Source organism: Myodes glareolus, chromosome 19 (assembly GCF_982192425.1).
Source record: "Myodes glareolus chromosome 19, mMyoGla1.1, whole genome shotgun sequence".
Lineage (NCBI taxonomy): Eukaryota > Metazoa > Chordata > Mammalia > Rodentia > Cricetidae > Myodes > Myodes glareolus.
In genome coordinates, this window is record NC_142044.1 from 64,364,971 (window position 1) to 64,384,929 (window position 19,959).

Below are 19,959 nucleotides of genomic sequence, written 5' to 3' on the forward strand. Positions count from 1 at the left end.
CCGCCCCCGCCCCAGCTCGCCCGGCCCCTCAGCGCGTCCTCGCCGCCCCGCCTCCCCTTCCCTGGGCTCGAAAATAAATTAGCCACGGGGGGGGGGGGGGGGGGGAAGAGCAAATGACCCTCGGTGTGAGTGTCCTTGCGCTACTCTCAGGCCGCTCGCCCGCTCCCGCCTCCCCTGCCGTCGGAGCGGGAAGTTGCGCTGGGGGTAGAGGCCCGGCCCGGAGGCGGGGAGGCCGGGGAGGCCGGACGGGCGCAGAGACCCGGGTAGAGCTGCAGGCTGCCGTGAGTGGCCGCTGGCTTTGAGCCGCTTCCTGGGTCGAAGGGCAAAGGGGAAGGCGTCTAACCGGACCCGCCCCGTCCGCTGGCTGGCCAAGATCACCTCTTCCAGGACGCCTGTGGACTCTCGCCTGAGCCCTGGCCCGGGTGTACAGAGAGCTTACAGCTTGCAGGATGCCCAGGGCAGGACGGACGGCCAGGCGAGGGCACTGTCTCTGCACAGGTGCCGCCGAACGAGTTGGGTGGGAAGCGTCCAGAAGACCGAGCCCTGGATTAAAGAGCGGATGGGTTAGGAGTGGGACTTAGAGAAAGCTCTGGAGAGCTTCCCCCAAGGAGACGACGGTCACCCTGGGCCCACCGGCGTGGACTGAAGAAACCCCAGCCACCACTGGTGACCAGTGGCATTTGCACTGCAGCATATGCACTGTATTGTGCCAAACACTGGCACTCCCTGTCTAGAGTAGGCACAGTTTTAGGTAGGCGTCTCAAAGCTTCCGTGGTGATAAAGGCCAAGATTTCCTTGGCCCTAGGGGGCCATGAGCACAGGCGCTGCACTTATGGTGGAGGTTCTAGAGGAGCCCAGGGCGTCCAGAGGTTCTGTGACAATCGTCTTCCGCCTGTGGGTAGTGCTTCAGGGCTCTGCCTCTCTTCTAAGGCTTCCTTTTCCTTCCGGGTGACTGGTCAGCATGAGCATTGATAGAACAGGATTCACCCTGAATCCTTCCTCTAACCTGCAGAGCAGGCCTCTGGCCTCTGTGTCGCAGAACTGCAAACACCAGTGACCATGCCTCCGGACACTCTGGCATCCCACAGACCCAGGCAGCTCCATAATTGCCAGGGAAAGGAAAGGCATAGGTCTCCAATCATCCTTTTTTTTTTTTTCATAGCCAAATACGTAAATAAGACCAACATCCAACAAAGTTCTGAAACTCATCAAGACCAGGGGCTTTTCCAGCCCCAGGATTTTCCTGTTTGTAGCCCACCTTCCCGTTCTTACCCCATACCTCCACCCACACACCCTGACACAAATCAGGGATGCACCAAGACTCAAGAGTGTTAGGCCAGGTCCCTAGCATCATGATCATCAAGGCAGGGCTGCAAACCGCCCCTGTCACCAAGTCAGCAGGGCAGGAACTGACAAACAAGGAGCTCCTTGATGGCAGTCTCTTTCCTGTTGGGACCTCTGAGGCTTTGGGGGGAGGGGCTCAGCAGAGCCTGACCTAGGCCCCCCACACTCCGGTTCTCCTTCTCCCCAGTGCCTGAGGCTCCCTTGAGGGCCAGAGGCTGATTTAAGAGGCCAGTGTCCACAGGAGCAGAGCTGCCTCAGCCATCTGGAACTGTGCCAGGATGCCAAGCCCAGCTGGCCGTGATGATGGGTATCCCCGGGACCATACTGCACCAGGCTCCAGGAGATGGTGGCCGGACGGGGCTTCCTCTGAGGCACCCAGCTGGAAGAAATGTTCAGGTCTGCCTAGAGACGCAGGTCTTCCAGTCCGGTGCAGGAACCTCAGGAAAGCTGGCTCAAGCCTCACAGCGATGATCACTCAGCATGCTGCAGAAGTCTTCCAGGCCCCACAGGTAAGACCAGATCTTACAGTACCAGGCGAGTCTTACTCTCAGGTGGTCGTGGGTCACAGTAAGGACTTTAGTTAGCAGGTGGGGGGAGCCTGGTCGCTTGCCTCCTTCTCCTTCATCCTGTCCCAGAGTCCAGGCAATGAAGTATCACTTTCCTTCCCCGAGCTCATTAAGGTCTGTTAATACATCACCCCAAAGCTGACACCCACTCAGTCCTGGCAAATGGCCTTTCATCTTATCTCTATTCTTGGCCTTGCTGGGGGGCTAATCTCTGAGGGCTCCTGCTTGACCCCTCTCCTAGCTGCCCTCAGTCTATGGATCTATGCCCTACAGGCCCCCTGCTGAGGTCACTGAGAGCCTCCCAGGGCAGGTCAAGTGCCCACAATGGATTGGATAATAATAGTGGTAATGATGGCGAATGCACAGCCCTTCCAGGCCTGCCATCCTCTTGTGGTCATTTGACTTCTGTTACTTCCAAGGTGGAGTACCCACTGCTGCCCATCCCAGGAGCAGGGGCTGTGTCTGGTGTGTGGCTGGATGACAGCAGTGTGTGTGCACGTGTGCAGGGGTGAGTGGGTGCCATCTTGGCCTAGAGATGGGCATCAAGGGCTTTTCGAAAACAATGAAGAATGCTGTACACCCACTGGGAAGGGATTTATTGGGAGGGAGGAGGGCTAGGGCCTAGAGCCAGGCCTAGAGAAGGCAGGAGCAGGTAGAACGAGGAAGAAAAGAAAAAGGCCCCAGGGAAGGATGGGTGGAGGGAGGAAGCAGAAAGAAATGGAAGAGGAAAGGGAGGGTGCTCTCTCTGTGGTCCTCTGCTAGCCCCTCAGGAATCACTATGGGCAGGAAAGGAAGGAAGCATGTCCTGGCTGAGGGGACAGGGAGTGTGCCCAGAGGACACCACACCCCACCATCCCACACCCCACTGGCTGCTGCCCGAACTTGCCTCTGGTTGGGCTCTGGCCGCTCTGTCCACAGATGGAAGTGCCAGCCTTTTGGGATTTGGGTGTTTGGACATCAAGGCCCAGCTGCCAAAGTCTCCCCCATTGCCAAAGCCCTCCCACGCATGCCCCACCCACTGCTGTTTTTAAACGAACAACTGCTTTGTCCAGTCCAGTCCCCCCTGCCCCCGTCCCTTCACCCCAGGATAGGTCTGGGCCAGCACTCCCACAGCCAGCCCCAGAGTCTCTAGGCACTCTTCCCTTTCAGATCCACCTATATGCCAGGCCTCTCCAGAATCCCCCTTCGCCTCCACGTGCCTCGGGGGGGGGGGGGGGCTTTCACTCATAATACTCAGTTTACTCTAGATACTGCTGTAGTGTAAACAGAGGCTTCCCCCGCATCTGACAGAACAGCACCTTGAACTGACCCCCTTTATACCTCTAGCCCCACCCGTGCTATTTGAACACTTCGGAATCTTTAGTATCCTATTTTCTACCCCTATTCAACCATCAAGACCGACTCGGTTGAGCTTTCCTCTGTGAAACCCTGCTGAGTCAGTAACTCCATCTCAGCACACTTTAAGGTCCTTCCGCCACTGGGTTCTAGGAATTGAGTCCAGACCTCTGCTTCGTAGAGCTTGCTTGCTCCGAGGAGCCCCAGGACCCCCCCTACAGGGCCCGCCCCCTCTTCACACATCAACCTCTGGAAGCCCACAGGAAGTCTCTCCTCTCTTCCAAAGTTTACAAACGGAGGGCAGGGTGGGGAACTGGAAAACCAGTTTGCGTAGAAGTTCTCCTGCCCCTGCTCTGCCCTCTGGGGCTGAGCCTGATCGGAAAGTCCCAGGACATCTGGTTGTACTTAAGACGTCTAGTAACTAGTAATGTAGTGGGACTGCTCCTCCTGCTTAGCCTCCTCCCTGCTAACCCAGCCCTCTACTCCCTCCTCCAGCCTCAGAGAGGGGAGGGGCTTAGCTAAGCCCTGGGAGTTGGACCTAACCCTACCCCAACTGAGGTTCCTCCCTGGTGCTGCACCCCGGGCTCCAACAGAGCTACCTCCTGGTCGCACATCCATAGTCTCTGGGATCAGCTCCAGCCCCTGGCACACTTGGGACAGTACAAATCCAGGAAGACAGCTGGGCCTGAAGAAACCTTAGCTGTCAGTATTTTCCGAAAGCCTTTGAAAAATAAGGATAACAAAGAAGAACCTAGTGGGTAGTAAATGTCTGTAATCCCAGCTCCGAGGATTGCTTTGAGCCCCAGAGTTTGAGAGCAGCTTGAGCATCGTGGTGACACCCTGTCACAAAGAAAGGTGAAAGAGATGGTCTTGGGAAAACAAGGAGCAGAGTGGACCAGTTCTGACATGGCACCTACTGATGCCACGTGTGCTCACTTCTGAGATGGCACCTACAGATGCCCACGTGTGCTCAGTTCTGAGATGGCACCTACTGATGCCCACATGTGCTCAGTTCTGAGACTGAGACTCACAGGAGCCCACTGCTTCCAGAGAAGCTCGGGGACAGCAGTACAGGAGCCAGACAAATCTGTGCACACCTTAACCCCAGCACTGCAGAGGCAGTGGCAGGAGAACCCCACAAGCTCAGGGCCAGCTCATCTACACAGATAGCCAGTCTACGCAGAAAGACATCTCAAGTAAACAGAGGAGCTACAGCAGCTGTGAGGTGAGGAGTAGGACTCGGGGTACAGTGGGGCTCCAGCCCCCCTCACCTGGGAAGGGGTGCTGGTGCTCAGGTATTATAATGTGTGGAAGCACTTTGGAAATTACTGAGTGGCCACTATGATCCGGCTCAGAAGCTGCCTGCCTGCTGCTGTTAGCTTAGGTTGGCTTAGAACTCACTCTGCAGTCCAAGCTGGCCTTAAACTCATAAAAATCAAGAGATATTAATAAACACAAAACTAATTAAAATTAAGAATCAAACACCTTTAATCCCACTACCCAAAGGCAAACAATGGCAAGTTTTTGTAGCTGCAAATGTGTGTACATGTGTGTGTGCATGACTGTGCACACACATGTGTAGAGAGATTGATTGTACACTTCTGCAACCGTTTTTCTCAATGACATACTTTGTTTTTTGTTTTTTTAAAGATTTATTTATTATGTATACAACATTCCTTCCATGTCTGCCTGCACGCCAGAAAAGGGCACCAGATCTCATTACAGATCATTACAGATGGCTGTGAGCCACCATGTAGGTGCTGGGAATTGAACTCAGGACCTCTGGAAGAGCAGTCAGTGCTCTTAACCTCTGAGCCATCTCTCCAGTCCCTCAATGACATATTTTGAACACCTTCTCTCGTACCGCGTTTATGCCAGACCGCCGTCTAGGGCAGCGTGAACACAGGTGATGCACACCTGCAAAGGTGAGCAGCTTGGCTTGGCTGCCCAAAATTTTTCTCAAAAACAAGATGTTTTTCATGACATTCTTAAGCTTTTAGAACATTTATTATGGGCGTGTGCGCCACAGAGTGCATGAGAAAATCAGAGACCCTTCCAGGAATGGAACCCAGGTCAGGCTTGGCAGCAAGTGCTTTTACCTGCTGAGCCATTTCACTGGCCCAAAAGCAAAATCTTTTTTTTTTTTAATTAATTAATCTTTTAAAAAAGAAAACAGGTTGGAGAGATGGGTCAGAGGTTAAGAGCACTGGCTACTCTTTCAGAGGTCCTGAGTTCAATTCCGAGCAACCATATGGTGCCTCACAGTCATCTGTAATGAAATCTGGTGTCCTCTTCAGGCAGAACACTGTATACACAATGAATAAATAAAAATTTTTAAAAAAGAAAAACTATCTTTTTTCATTTTACATATCAATCCCAGTTCCCACTCCCTCCTCTCCTCCCTTTCCACTAGCCCCTCTCCACCTAGTCCCCCCCCCCATCCACTCCTCAGAGAAGGTAAAGCTCATTGATTTGAGGAAGGTCCAAGGCCCTCCCTACTATATCTAGGCTGGGCAAGGTATCCATCCAAAGAGAATAGGTTTCAAAAAAGCCAGTACATGCAGTAGGGATAAACCCTAGTGCCACTGCCAGTGGCCGCTCAGTCTGCCCAGCCAAGCAACTGTCAACCACATTCAGAGGGACTAGTTTGGTCCTGTGCTTGTTCCTTCCCTGTCCAGCTGGAGTTGGTGAGCTCCCGTTAGCTCAGGAAGCTGTTTCAGTGGGTGGACCCGTCATAGTCTTGACCTTTGCTCATATTCTCATTCCTCCCACTCTTCAACTGGACTTTGGGAGCTCAGTCCAGTGCTCTGCTGCAGGTCTCTACCTCTATTTCCATCAGTTGCTGGATGAAGGTTCTATGGTGATATTTAAGTTATTCATCAGTCTGACTACAGGGCAAGTCAAATCGGGCACCCTCTCCTCTATTGCTTGGGGTCTTAGCTGGGGTCATCCTGTGGATTCCTGGGAATTTCTCTAGAGCCAGGTTTCTTGCTAGTCCCTTAATGGTTCCCTCAATCAACATCTCTTTCCTTGCCCTCATCTCTGTCCTTCCTCCATCTCGACTATTCCATTCCCTCGATTCTCCTCCTCATTCCCCTCATCTTCCCCTTCCGCCCTCCCTACTTCCCCCACCCCCATGCTCCCAATTTTGTCAGGCGATCTTATCTGTTTCCCCTTTCCAGGTGGATCTATGTATGTTTTTCTTAGGGTTCACCTTGTTATTTAGCAGAAGCAAAGTCTTGATGAGCAAAATTTTGTGGTCCACCTTTGTGGGAGGCTGGAATACCTCTTCGCTTGAGCCACCCAGCCCAGCCTCTGCCCGATGCCCTGCCATCTCCTTCAGGCAGCCGAGAGACCCAGCAATGGTGGCCCTGTGGCCAGCGGCACCTATAGACAGGGGCAGGGGCTCTGGGGACACTGAGCATGAAAGTGCTAGTTTCAGGAACGAACCTCATTGAAGCCTGGATCGGGTTGCAGCAATTCTCAAAACAGGAAGTGGGGGTGCACAGCCCTGGGAGTGGGCGGTGGCTGTGCGGTCCTCACCACGCCACGCGCTACACCGGCAGCCCCACCTCTTCAGAAGGCTGCTGCAAACCAACTGACTGGACAAGTGAGACTTTGCCAGACATTGCTACCACGACCCGCCCCTGGATTTGGAATCGGACCAATCGCCCAAGCACTGGTCTGCCTTGACCTGTGAACTTAATACCCAGTGCCTTGACAGACACTCTGTCCCTCTGCCTTCTCATTGGTTGGCTGAAGGCGGTGCCTCATGATCCACACTTGACTCCACCCCACTCCTCCTGCTCAGTTACAGAGAGGCATTTGGTAGCCACGAAAGTCCCCTCTGCAGGTGTTCGTATTCCTTTCTATTCCCAGGAAAGCTTTAGTGACCCTGCAAACCCGGAAAGGTCTGGGGGCAAATAAAAGCTAAAACAAAAAAATTGTCAGACTTCATGTCTTTTTGTTTTGTTTGAGGAATGCAGGCGTTTCCAAGCCAGCCAGCAGGCTCTTAGGAGGGCTGGGAATATTAGCCTAGTGATAGAGCGGGCCTCTTAGCATGAGAGAATCCTCAAACTCAGTTCCCAGGACCTGTGTCTCCACTCACCCACACCCACACTCTCACACAAAAAGAATAACAAATTCGAACAGTGGCCAGTGTGGGTCTCTAAATATTTCTGAGCGGTTTGCCACCAACCTTCATCTGACCCATTCATGCAACCACCTCACTGCGGTTCCCATGTGGCCCTCCCTGGCTTAAAACCCTTTACAAGTTCCCGCAAGCTCCCCTCAGTGGCCTGCCCAATAAAACAACGCTACAAATGCACGACAGTAATCCATCCCATTAGGTGCCACCGCTGTTAAAAAGCACGACCAATTTATGTCTATTGGAAAGAAAAAAACAAACTGACTAGGATTCCATACCACTTATTGAAAAGACTTTTAAAAATAAATGTACCCTCAACTCCACCCCCATTCCTGGACGCTGAACCCAGGGCCCTGACAATGAGCTGTATCTTCAAGCCCAGCACCCTTCAGCCCCACTCATAAATGTTTTTTTTTTAAAAAAAAATTATTTGTAACTGAGTGGGTATATGTCCATGTTAGAGCATGTGTGTGGAGGTCAGAGGGTAAATTTTGAGAGTCTATTCTTGCCTTCTGCCAAGTGAGCCCTGGAATCCAATCCAGTCATCAGAGTTGGCAGCGATCGATTACCTTTAACCTCTGAACCAGCTCGGTTGCTTTTTTCTTTCTTTTCCTTTCTCCTTTTTCTGTGCATGGATGTTTTGCCTTATTGTATGTCTGTGTACCACATGCATACAGGTCCTGGGGAGGCCAGAGACAGCATCTAATCCCTTGGAATGGGGATTACAGACAACTGTGAGCCACCATGTAGGTGCTGGGAATTAAACCTAGGCCTACATAACTGAACCATCTCTCCAGCTTTCTTCTCCTTTTTGTTTTGTTTTCTGTTTTTTGTTTTGTTTTGTTTTGTTCTGTTTGAGACAGAGTCTCACTGCTCTGACTTCCATCCCCAGATCTCAAAAACAAGAAGAATTAAGGGGGGGAAAAGCGTTCTTACCTTCCGAGCTTGGTTCCTGGGACCATTTTCAAACTCTGCACTACCAACATCTGCTTTTCACGCAGATCCCACTCTGAGCCATCAAGACTGATGAATGGTGATGGAACAGACATCTCTGAAGCACACTGTACAATATTCTTCTCCATTACTGGATAAACAATTGTCCTAAACCAGGCAGTAGTGGTGCATGCCTTTATCCCAGCACTCAGGAGGCAGAACAGGTTGACCTCTATAAGTTCAAGGCCAGCCTGGTCTACAGCGTGAGTTCCAAGACAATCAGGGCTGTTAGAGAAATCTGGTCTTGGGAAAAAAATGGTCCCAAATTGCTGGGTGTTAGTGGCACACAACTTTAATCCCAACACAGGCAGGCAGATCTGAGTTCAAAGCCAGACTGATCTACATAGTGAGTTTCAGGACAGCCAGGGCTACGCAGAGAACTCCTGTCTCAAAACAAACAAACAAATAAAACAAAACAAAAAACTACAAAAAAAGAAAAAGAAAAAGAAAGTTGGCCCAAATCTTAGAAGCTCTGCCTAGCAAACCTTTTATTCTCTAGGAGTCAGGAACAGGCGCTTTGGCTGGCTCGGCTTCATCGTGGTCCCTTGTGAGAATGCATATAAGCTTTCCTGCTGGGGGAGATCAGGCCATTCCTGTGACTGGTGGCAGACTCAGTTCCTGGTTGGCACTGGCTGTGTGCCCAGGGTTCTTGAGGTCTCAGTCTCCGCGACCCAGAATTCTTCCCCATTCAAAAGGATGATGCTTAACTGGGCGGTGCTGGCTCACACCTTCAATCCCAGTACTCAGAGGGCTGATGCAGGAGGACTGCCACAAGTTTGCTGGTAGGCCAAGCTACAAGAGAGTTCCAAGCTGGCCTAGGCTGTCTTAGAACAGACACAGGGAAAATGTGATCAGATGCACAGTTCAGAGTTGCTGAAACTACCGGTATGTCGCAGAAGTCTCGGAGAGCAGTGGCTCCAGCGTGACGCCTCCCACATCTTCCTGCTGGAGAATATTATTTTTAGGCGTGTGTCTTTTCTTTCCGCTGCATTTGTTTAACTCTGTGAAGCTGTGTTGCCTTGCCTGTCTAAAATGCTTGATGGGCCTAATAAAGAGATGAACGGCCAATAGCGAGGCAGGAGCAAGGACAGGTAGGGCTGGCAGGCAGAGGGGATAAATAAGAGAAGTGAGGAAGAGGAGGAGAACAAGGAGAGGAAGACATCAGGGGCCGGTCACCCAACAACACAGCAAGCCACAGAGGAAGAAGTGAAGAGAGGTATACAGAAATAGAGGACGAGAAAAGCCCAGAGGTAGAGGGTAGTCGGGATAATTTAGGAAAAGCTGGTAAGAAACAAGGCAAGCTAAGGCTGGGCACTCATAACTAAGAATAAGCCTCTGTGTGTGATTTATTTGGGATCTGGGTGGTGGGTCCCCCCAAAAGCCAAAAGAGTAAAACATCACACAACATCTTACCTCTGTGTCTGGATGGTCCCCGAAAGGTCACTTTTTATCACTGTGACAAAAATCTCAGAGACAAATGACTTACAGAAAAAAAAAAGATTTATTTGGGTTATTAAATTTCAGTCTGTGTCTGTGGTAACTGGGCTCAATCGTTTCTATGTGAGACTCAGTGAGGAAGAAGTAAGTGGGGGAGCAACACTGCTCACAGTGAACAGGAGGTAAAAAAGTCAGGAGGAGGCCAGGAAGTGAATGAGCCCTTCCAAGACATCCCCCTAAAACCTCTTCAACTAAGATTGGTGTTGTCATGGTTCGGGCATCTCTCAGTACTGTCAGCAGCTCGGACCAGGCCTTCAACACAGGGGCCTTTGTGGGGTACACTCCATATTCAGACTTTATCAGTCACAAAGTGGCTGGTGCAATTCTGATCCTGCTGTGTGTACCCCACAATTCTTTCCAGACCCAGCGCAGTGGGACAGTGGCGGTGCAGGCCTTTAATCCCAGCACGCGGGAGGCAGAGGCAGGCGAATCTCTATGAGCTCGAAGCCAGCCTGGTCTACAAGAGCTAATTCTAGAACAGGTTTCAAAGCTACAGAGAAACCCTGTCTCAAAAAACCAAAATAACAAAACAAAACAAAAGATGCCCAGTGTTTCCCTCTTGTGCCCTTGTGTTAGGGTCAGGCTCATTTGGATGCACTGACTAAATTCAGGGTGATTTAGATTCTTTCTTACATAAGAGAAAGAGGGGAGAAATGTTGGTGTGTGAACTCCACCAGAACCCAGGTGCCATCTTATGATTTTACTCAAATTTATCTCACACTCCATAGCTGCCAGCATCTGGCCCATAGAGGGACATGAGGCATGATCTGGGCCTAGGAGACACATAGGGATGTTCTTCTGAGATCTTTTAGGAAGAGTATAAGAGACCAGAAAAGAATGCTTTTGCTATCCTCTGAGCATTGCTGTCTGAAACTACAGCATCTCCCATGTGACTTTCAGAGATGCCAGGGACACAAACAGAAGCCATCATGAAAAGGATGGTAGAGAATATGGTGGAATTTCCCTGGAATGAAATCCTACTTGGACCAAAATGGACTCTACAAACTGAAAGAGCCCCAAGCCAGTGTCTGGTCCCGGAGAGACAGACACAAAAGATAACAACCAATACCGTCCTATCCCGGAAAAGTCCCCCTAGGAGGAGAGCCAAGGCCAGCATACCTGTGCTGAGAACAAGAGCGGGATCAGGCACTTGTGGTTGCAGGGGACTTTCTGTCCATTCTGCTACTTGGTGGTAATGGTTGGCTTGCCAGGTACAAATTTGTCAAAATGTGTCTGTTTCTCAGTCTGTGCACTGTACATCACATAAATTATTTTCATAGAGCCAGTGACCAGGGCTGGAGAGAGAGAGAGCCCAGCCAGGGAAGGGCTTGCCTTGTAAGCTTAAGAACCCGCGTTAACTACCAGAACACACCCCAAAACACAGAGTAGCGGCATAGTTGTTACCTCAATGCTGTGGAGGTGGAGACAGGCGCATCCTTGGGGGCTCAATGGCCAGAAGCCTAGCCTACTTGTTGAGTTCTAGACCAAGAGACACCCTGTCACAAAAGAATGGCAGATAGCACCTGAGAAATAGCCCAAGGTTGTCCCCTGTCCCCCCCCCACACACACACATTTATATACACACAGCAAAAAATAACACAAAATAAAGTCACCGATGGGAAGAGGGAGGGGAGTTAATGTGAGCCTGACTAGGCACGTCCGTGGTAACACTGCTAAGCCCTCTCCCCAGGACGTCTTGCTTAGTGACATGATACACTACATAGCCGGTTTTAAGAAGCAAAGTCTTGACTGGCTGGCGTGGTAGCTCAAGCCTTTAGAGCTAGCACGAAAATGTCTTGAGAGGCAGGTGAATCTCTGAGTTCTAGGGCAGTCAGGACTCCATAGGGAGACCCTGTCAGGGCAGTCAGGACTCCATAGTGAGACCCTGTCAGAGCGGGCAGGACTCTCCATAGGGAGACCCTGTCAGGGCAGGCAGGATGCGATTCTGGGGCTGAAGTTTTGCTGATCTGCTCTAAGCCTCCAGAGGAGACCAGACCTTGTCAAAAGTGAAGTCTGCACACTAGAATTAGAGGTGACTCTTGTATCCTGGGTCTCCATGACCAGGAGTTATCTGAAAAAGCATCTCTGAGGGCTAGAGACATTTTAAGATGGATCAGAATAAACTCTCCTGGCCAGGAGGCTCGCAAGGCCCTGGTCACACCAGACTCACCCTGAAGGAGAAGGAGGGACAGGCTGCTATCTGATTCCTCTGCAGGCAAGGGCAGGAGCTCTCACTGCAGCAGAAGGGAGAACCCCATACAGGGCTCCCCAGCCTGAGCCACACAGGCCTCCCCAGCCTGAGCCACACAGGCCTCCCCAGCCTGAGCCACACAGGCCTCCCCAGCTCTGGCAGCTTTGCAGAGAATCTACCGCCAACATCTGGGTACCAAGACAGAGATGGCATGGTTGACAGTAAGCCACGCCCTGAGGGTTTCTGACTATACAGTGGAGGCCCTGTATCTCCCTCCCATGGGGCCACATCTGACTCCCTAATCTGTAAGTGGGTGGCTGCAGTTCCTTCTTTCCTTTTATTGCTTTTATTATTATTTGGTTTTTTTGTTTGTTTGTTTTTTCAAGACAGAGTTTCTCTGTAGCTTTGGAGTCTCCTGGAACTCCCTCTCTGTAGACCAGGCTGGCCTCGAACTCACAGAGATCCGCCTGCCTCTGCCTCCCGAGGGCTGGGATTAAAGACGTGCGCCACCACCGTTGCTATTCTGTTTTTGAGACAGGGTTTCTTAGTGTAGCCTGGCTTTCCTGGAACTTACTCTGTAGACGAGTCTGGTCTCAGTCTCAGAAATCTGCCTGCTTCTTGAGTGCTGGGATCAAAGGTATGCGCCACCATGCCCAGCTTCCTTTCTTTTCTTTTCTTTGCAGAGGTCTCAAGTAGTCCAGGCTAGCCTTCAACCCTTTGTAGCTGAGGACAACCTAGAACTCCCGATCCCTCCCTCTGTCTCTACCTATGGAGTGCTGAAATTACAAGGGGATACTGCCTTGCCCATTTTGTATTGTATTGTATTGTATTGTATTGTATTGTATTGTATTGTATTGTATTGTATTGTATTGTATTGTATTTATACAGGGTATTTCCATATAGCTCTAGCTATCCTGAAACTAGGTAGACCAGGCTGGCTTCAGATTCACAGAGATCAACCTGCCTCTGCCACTCCAGGTGCTGCATTGTACAAACAGCTTTGTGAGTTTTTGTTGTGATTTTGGTAATGGTAGTTTCCTACGTGAGCTTTTTTCTATTAACATACACTTTATTTTGTGTGTCCCCCAGCCCTCCCGTCTGAGGCAGTGCCATGCACCATGCCCTGGTTCACTGTTGTGCTCCGGATTAACGCTCTCAAACTGCCTGTTAGGGACCTGTTGGGTTTTCATTGTTACCAGTGGCAGATTTATAGTTAAAATTATTATTATTAGAAACTTTAAAAATATTTTTTTATTCTTTATTTATATGTACTTGTATATGTGGGCATATGAGTGGAGAGGACAGAGGGATGTCAGATCCCCTGGGGCTGAAGTTACAGGCAGCTGTGAGCAGCCAGATGTGGGTGCTGGGAATATGAACTCAGGTCCTCTGCAAGATATGTGCTCTTAACCACCGAGCCACCACTCCAACCCCAAAAATATTCATAGAAACATCTATAAGCTGTTCTGCAGCTAGGATCCCAAGCATCCTGATGAACAGAATTCTTTATCAGAAACGAGAGACTATGCAGCCAAAGGTAGGGCACAGCTCCAGCCTGGGCACTGGTGGCTTCAGGGAACAGGGCAGAAGGGAGACAGCCCACTACCATGCCAAGGTCACCTGGGGTGTCTGCTCACTCCTCTCCTCTTCCTGTTCTCTCCCCATTGTCTGTGACATGGAGAGCCCAGGGACCAGGACTCATCTCAGGTCCTGGAGAGGTTCAGCCGATAGAAGAGGAATGGGCACTCCGGGCGTGGTGCCTGGCACTTCCCGAGGGTCCCTGGCACTCCAGTTTCACTTTGTCTGGCCTGGGTAAGATTGGCCTGAACTTAGGGCATGCGGAGTAAGGCGAGGTTCGAGCTCTGGAGACTGAAGGAGTGGAGTACAGATGGAGGACACCGAGAACTGAGACCTGTGTAGGAACATAAATGATATCGCCACTCGGGCTTCCAGCAAAAGTTCTGAACAATGCCTCTGCTCACCACCAGCCAAATGCTCCTGAAGGGGAGAGGAGACGTGACAAAGACGCTGACTCTGCAGGTAAGAGGAGTCAGTTGACTGTGAGGTCCCTGTGTGCAGCATGAGGTAGAAGACAGGGCCGGGGACTCTCGTTCTCCAGCTGTGTGACCTAGAGTGCACCAACTCTTCTCTGGCCTCAGTGTCCTCATCTGAAAAATGGGCACTTTCTAGAATTTAGTTTTGTTAAGCAGCCTAAGCTTAACAAAATTACCTCAAGATTGTAATCCTCCTGTCTCCACTTCCTGGATACTAGAACTATAAGTGTTCATCACAGTTGGAAAATGGGAACTCTGAGAAATCTTACGAAGTTAGGTCTCTCTGAGGAGCTACCCAACTTTTTGATATTGTAAAGTGATGGTATCCTCTGCAAATGTGTTGGGCCGCATAGTCCCAGCTATCCTGGGACACAAGCAGCCAGGGGGACACAGGTTGGACATGCTTGATGCTCTTAAGCGCCTAGTACAGTAGGTGCCCTAACAGGTAACATTTTCCTCATCCTTGCCGAGCTGCAGCAGGAATGCCAACCACACTGGCACGGAAGGCATTCCAAGCTTACTTTGCTGTATCCTGTTTGTGGCAGTATACTGGCTGCAGAGGATTTCCTGTCCCTGTCCTTTGACGTGTCCCTCCCTTCCTTCCAGTCCCTACTCTGCCCTCCTTCTTCCAGGAAGACCTCCCTGACTAAGGTCTCCCATTCCCTGCCAAGCTCCTGGCTTCTCAACCCAAGAGTCCACGTTCTCTACACAGTCGGATCCCAGGCTCTCCTAATCCAGATCAGATGAGGCCTGCACCCTAAGGCCACGGGCCTCAGAAAGGAAGGCTACCCACTCACCACATGCCCACTGAACAAGGGTTTGATGGGGGTTGGGGGGGGTGTAAGGAGGAGGCCACCTGCCAGAGTGGCAGCAGACAGGCCAGCTAAATCTTTGACCTATGATTTAAGAGGTCGGGCATAGTTCAATAGAGCACTCCAGGCTGAATCCCAGCTTGTTCACACAGGTCAGGAGGATAAGGGATAGAGGAGGAGGTACAAAACGGGAGAAGAGCCTTCGGAGCATTGTCGAGCACCCTGAAAACCCACACTCCCATCCCCCACCAGTGAAGAAGCTGAGGGTGGGCGGGGCAGAAAGAGAAGCCCGTGCCTGGAGTGGACCGAGGGTTCATTGCGGCGCCTTTTACGAGCAGAGCCCTTTCCTTTGTTGAGGCCGGGGAGTTTCAGCTCCGCCAGGTCCCGGCTGTCCCTAGACCAGCATCGCTTTTTTTTTTTTTTTTTTTTAATTCTCTCCTATCTAGTTCCCAGTAGGGTAGAGGGGAGACCCCTGGAACCACGGAATGGGTGGCCGGATGGAGTCCCATGTGTAAAGCAGTGGTTTCTCCGGAGTGGCCCTTGTCAGAGCAGGGAACGACCCCGGCTAGGTCTAACTCCAGCCATCCTCCACCTCCCCCACGGGCTGCCGGTGAGGTCTACCCTCGGGAGATGCTATGCAGATGAGACGCAAAGCAGGCCGTGATGGCTGTGGGGATTGGCTGGCACCGAAGACCCTGTGGCCCAATCCTGGGCTGCTGGAGGCCTGAGTTCCCCTAGCCCAGGCCTTGTCGGGCCGATAAATCAGCTCAGTCATCGTTAATGGCTCCTGACTAATTGCCTGGACTTGGGCTCCAGGGCTCGGGTCGCCTACATTAAAATTCAATCAGGCCCTGCACTAGCTATTAAATATTCATTGGGAGAGCTTCCCGAAACCAGGCTTGGGGGTGGGGGAAGATGGGTTCGGTTAGAGGGACTACCTGGGGCTGTAGCCCGCTTCTAGACCTGCTGTTCCCAAGGCTGCTTTACTCTACTACAATTGCTGCCTGGCTTCAACCGGCAGATTTCTCTCCAAGTCTCTGAGCCCTCTCTATTGACTTTGAGATCCAGCTGCCTTACGGGAGTGTAGAGATAAGTCAGGCCAAGGCTACCCCCGCACCTGCCCTGTGGTCTGAGCGTGCTTGGTCACCTTGCCTCAGGGACCCTCTGCAAACCACGACAAATCCTGGGACCTTTGGTTCCATCAGTTCCATCCAGAGTGGACTAACTCTAGGTTCGGAGGCTTGTTACGGGCAAGAGAGATAGCTCGGTGTTTTAAGAGTAAGTATTGACTGCTCTTGCAGAGGACCCGAATTTCAGTTCGCTTCCAAACACCCAAGTGGGTTGGGTCTCAGAGCTACCTATAACTCCAGTTCCAGGGGAGGGATGATCTCGTGTGACCCGCAGGCACGCGCATGCGCACACGCAGACACACGGACGGCGGAGTGGAGGGGTATTAAAAGTAAAATAAATGCTTAAAAGCAAAAAACTGGAGGCTTGTCCAGCCTGGAACCATGGTGAATAGTATCTGGATCCCAGTGCTCCAGGCTCCCCTAGGCTTGGAAACCTTGTCTCAAAACCAGCAGACAAAACCCCAGAACTCATCGTACGGAGCACTCAGCAGGCAGTGGTCCAGCAGGGCTGCTAGGCAGGGCAAACCCGTGAGTCGGTGGTGAAAGGAAGGAGGTGGGTTCATCCCTTTACCCAGGAATGGAGTCCACTATCACCTCATGCTGAGGAGGACGCCTAGGACCTCTCAAACAGGGTACCAAGGGTGAGGGAGGACGCTGGAGAGCAAAGAACGCCCCCGTGCACATCCACACCATGGTCACAGGGCTATATAGAGGGCGCAGCAGAAGCAATGGCAGCAGAGGACGAAGCTTCTGGATCCAACCAGGGCTACTCGGGACCTGGTGTTTCCTAGTCCTCTGTGGTTTACTGAGGCTTCCATCCTTCGTCCGGTCCAAGAGGTTTGGTGTTAGGAGAGGAAAAAAGGTACCAGGATGTAAGCTAGAAAGGACCCGTGCTCTTTTAGTTTCTCAGGATTCTTCGGAAGCAAACCACCTGGTCACAGGCTCTTCCCCTCCATTTCAGCTCCTCTCTGTTCCTGGTGCTTGGGGTGGGGCACATCGGGAAGGCTAAGCATGCTAGAGCAACACAGAGTCCGTGTGTGACCCTAGGAAAGAAATGGAGGCCACTGGCCTCTGGAAGGGCAGAGTCACTCAGGGCTCCAAGGTGGGTGTGAGGTTTAAGGAAAATAATTCTTATTTTGTTTTGTTTTGCTTTTTTGTTTTTTGTTTACTTGAGACAGGGTTTCTCTGTATCTTTGGAGCCTGTCCCGGAACTTGCTCTGTAGATCAGGCTGCCCTCAGATTCACAGAGATCCTCCTGCCTCCACTTCCCGAGTGCTGGGATTAAAGGCATGTGCCATCACCTCCTGGCTAGAGAACATAGTTCCTGAAGAACACAGGACACTTTTTTAAAGAAATAGGGTCTGACGATGTGACTCTGGCTGGACTAGAGCTCACAGGGAGTTTGCCCTTTTCTTCTATTATTTCTAAGGCCGTTCGATATTGGTCCAGCAGGAAACCTAACGTTTTCACCTGAGAGCCCTACTCCCCAAGGCTTCAGTGCTCTTCTAGCAGGAAATGGGACCCAAGACACATCTCCTGTCCCGGAAGCAGGCAGGCCCCAGGGCTGGGTGCAGGACACAGTGTCTGGCAGCCATTAGGAAAGGGACTGGAGCTGGGAGGCCTCAGACCTCAGCAGGTCAGGAGTGACCTCAAACCAAGTGTCCAATTCCAAAGCCAAGCCTCACAGGCAATCCAGGATTCCGAGCTCACCCCGCGTGTGGTTCCCATTAGAGCTGGTTGGGGTCTTCCTGAAGGCCAGGCCAGATTTCTGAGCCCTTCCCCCAACACCACCCTTCCCTCGTCAGGCCCTCTGGAATGTCTTACCCAGCTTCAGGATGTGGCCTGCCTGCACACGATCTTGGGATTTTCAGGGCCTCCCCCTTGATATAGGCATCCACTCACTGGATAGCTGTGAAGGGAGGGGTGTGTGTGTGTGTGTGTGTGTGTGTGTATTTTCAATCCCTTTAAGGGGTCAAAGGAATAGCAGTCTTTAAACCTATGGTCTTCCAAGGAGGGTTAATCTCCGAAGACCCCGAGCCTGTGCCCGGGGAGTCCTCTGTCCTCTCCAGGCCAGCTGCTTTTATTCCCTGTGCAGCCCCTGCAGCCTGGATAATTGCAACTGCCCCCATGACCTTTGGCTGCCAGGCTGTTGCTCCACACTGCTCTGAATGCACCCCCTTACAGCACACGCTTGCTACTCAGACCGTCCCTCCTCAACCCATACCCATGCAGTGGCTTTCCCAGGGCTCTGCAACCATGTGCTCAACCTGGACTCTGAACATGTTTGTGCCACAGTATTTTTAATCTCTCTATGTTGGAAACTCTTTTAAAAAGTGTTGTCAACAATTAAAGAACATGAGTTAAATCTCAGGTCATCATGGCAGGCAGACCCTGCTGATACAGTATCACCAAGCAGTGGCTGGATGGCTTTCGAAAATGGCAACAAAATTACATGCTGCAGGATTCAACAAACTGGGCTCAGTGCGAGCGATACACCGCATGTCAGTGCGAGGCGATACAGCGCATGTCAGTGCGAGGTGATACAGCGCATGTCAGTGCGAGGCGAGACACCGCATGTCAGTCTGAAGGTGTGGAGGATTTTATAAAGACAGAATGTTTGGAATTAAGAGAGCCCTGAACCTAAGCACGAGGCATCAGATCTTGTCTAAGGAGCAGTGGACAAAATATGAGGAGGACAAATACTACCTTGAACCCTGAGAGAGGTTATTGGGGAAGGAAAGGAGAAAGAAGAAGGGGCGAAGAGGTGGTCTTGTGGTTGAGATCTGTGAATGTGCCTGGTCTCAGCACGTTTTTATGAAGTTGTTTCACCCTGAATCACAATTTAAGAATTAATTGCTCTGCAGATGCCTCACTTTAAATAAATGTCTATTGTAACTATAAAAACAAATAAAACAGGAGTCAACAGATACAAATGAACTTTCTTTAAATACTGAGGGGTTTGATGGTGCACACCTACAATCCTGGCAAGAGGATCAGAAGTTCAAGGTCATCCTCTGCTAAATAGTGAATTCAAGGCGCCATGGGTTTCATGAGACCTTAGTTAAAAGAGGTGGGGTGGGGAGGAGGAGGAAAAGAGCCTGGCAACCCCATGGCAAACCCATGATTGCCCACACCAGCAATGGACTGAAGCTGCCTAACCACAGTGAACTCTCTAGGGCTTACGTGTGCATGCGTTGTAGTCCCCACCAGGCCCTATTTCCTCCCACGGCTAAAACTCAAGAGACTAGGCTGGGCATGGTGGTGCACACCTGGAGGTAGAGGAGGGCAGATTTACAGGTTCGACGCCAGCATGATCTGCAGAAGGAGTTCTAGGACAGCTAGGGCTACAGAGAGAAGCCCAGTTTCAAAAGACAGAGAGAGAGAGAGAGAGAGAGAGAGAGAGAGAGAGAGGCTAAACAGTGAAAATATATTTAATTTTGTTTTATTTTTCAAGACGGATTTTATTATGTAGCCCTGGCTGTCCTGGAACTCTCTCTATAGATCAGGTTGTCCTGAAACTCACAGAAATCCACCTGCCTCTGCCTCCTTAGTGCTGGGATTAAAGGTGTGCGCCACCACTGCCCAGCTAAAAAAAAAATGTAAAGGGAGATGGGCACTGGAGACCAAGCCTGGGACCTCCAGCTCATTCTAGGCAAGCGTTCTGCCTCTGAACTGCACCCAGGCCCTGAACTGTCTTCTAGACACCGATCTTTGGATCTTACTTCCTGGTCACTGAAGTTCCTTCCAGTCGCTTTCTGAAAAGATACTTCATGGTGCTATAGCAAACTCGGGTCTAACTGACTTGGCCCAAGAAGCATGCCAGTCCAGCCTCCCATTAGCTCTAGCTGATTCTTACCCTCCAACACGCGCCCACACCCACCAGGGCATGG

General features: G+C 51.2%; 1 pseudogene; it reads left to right on the forward strand.

The window, feature by feature from the left end:
* The first annotated feature begins 18,328 nt into the window (after positions 1-18,328).
* LOC148119032 (cytochrome b-c1 complex subunit 7 pseudogene) lies at positions 18,329-18,879 on the forward strand (annotated as a pseudogene).
* The last annotated feature ends 1,080 nt before the right edge of the window (positions 18,880-19,959 follow it).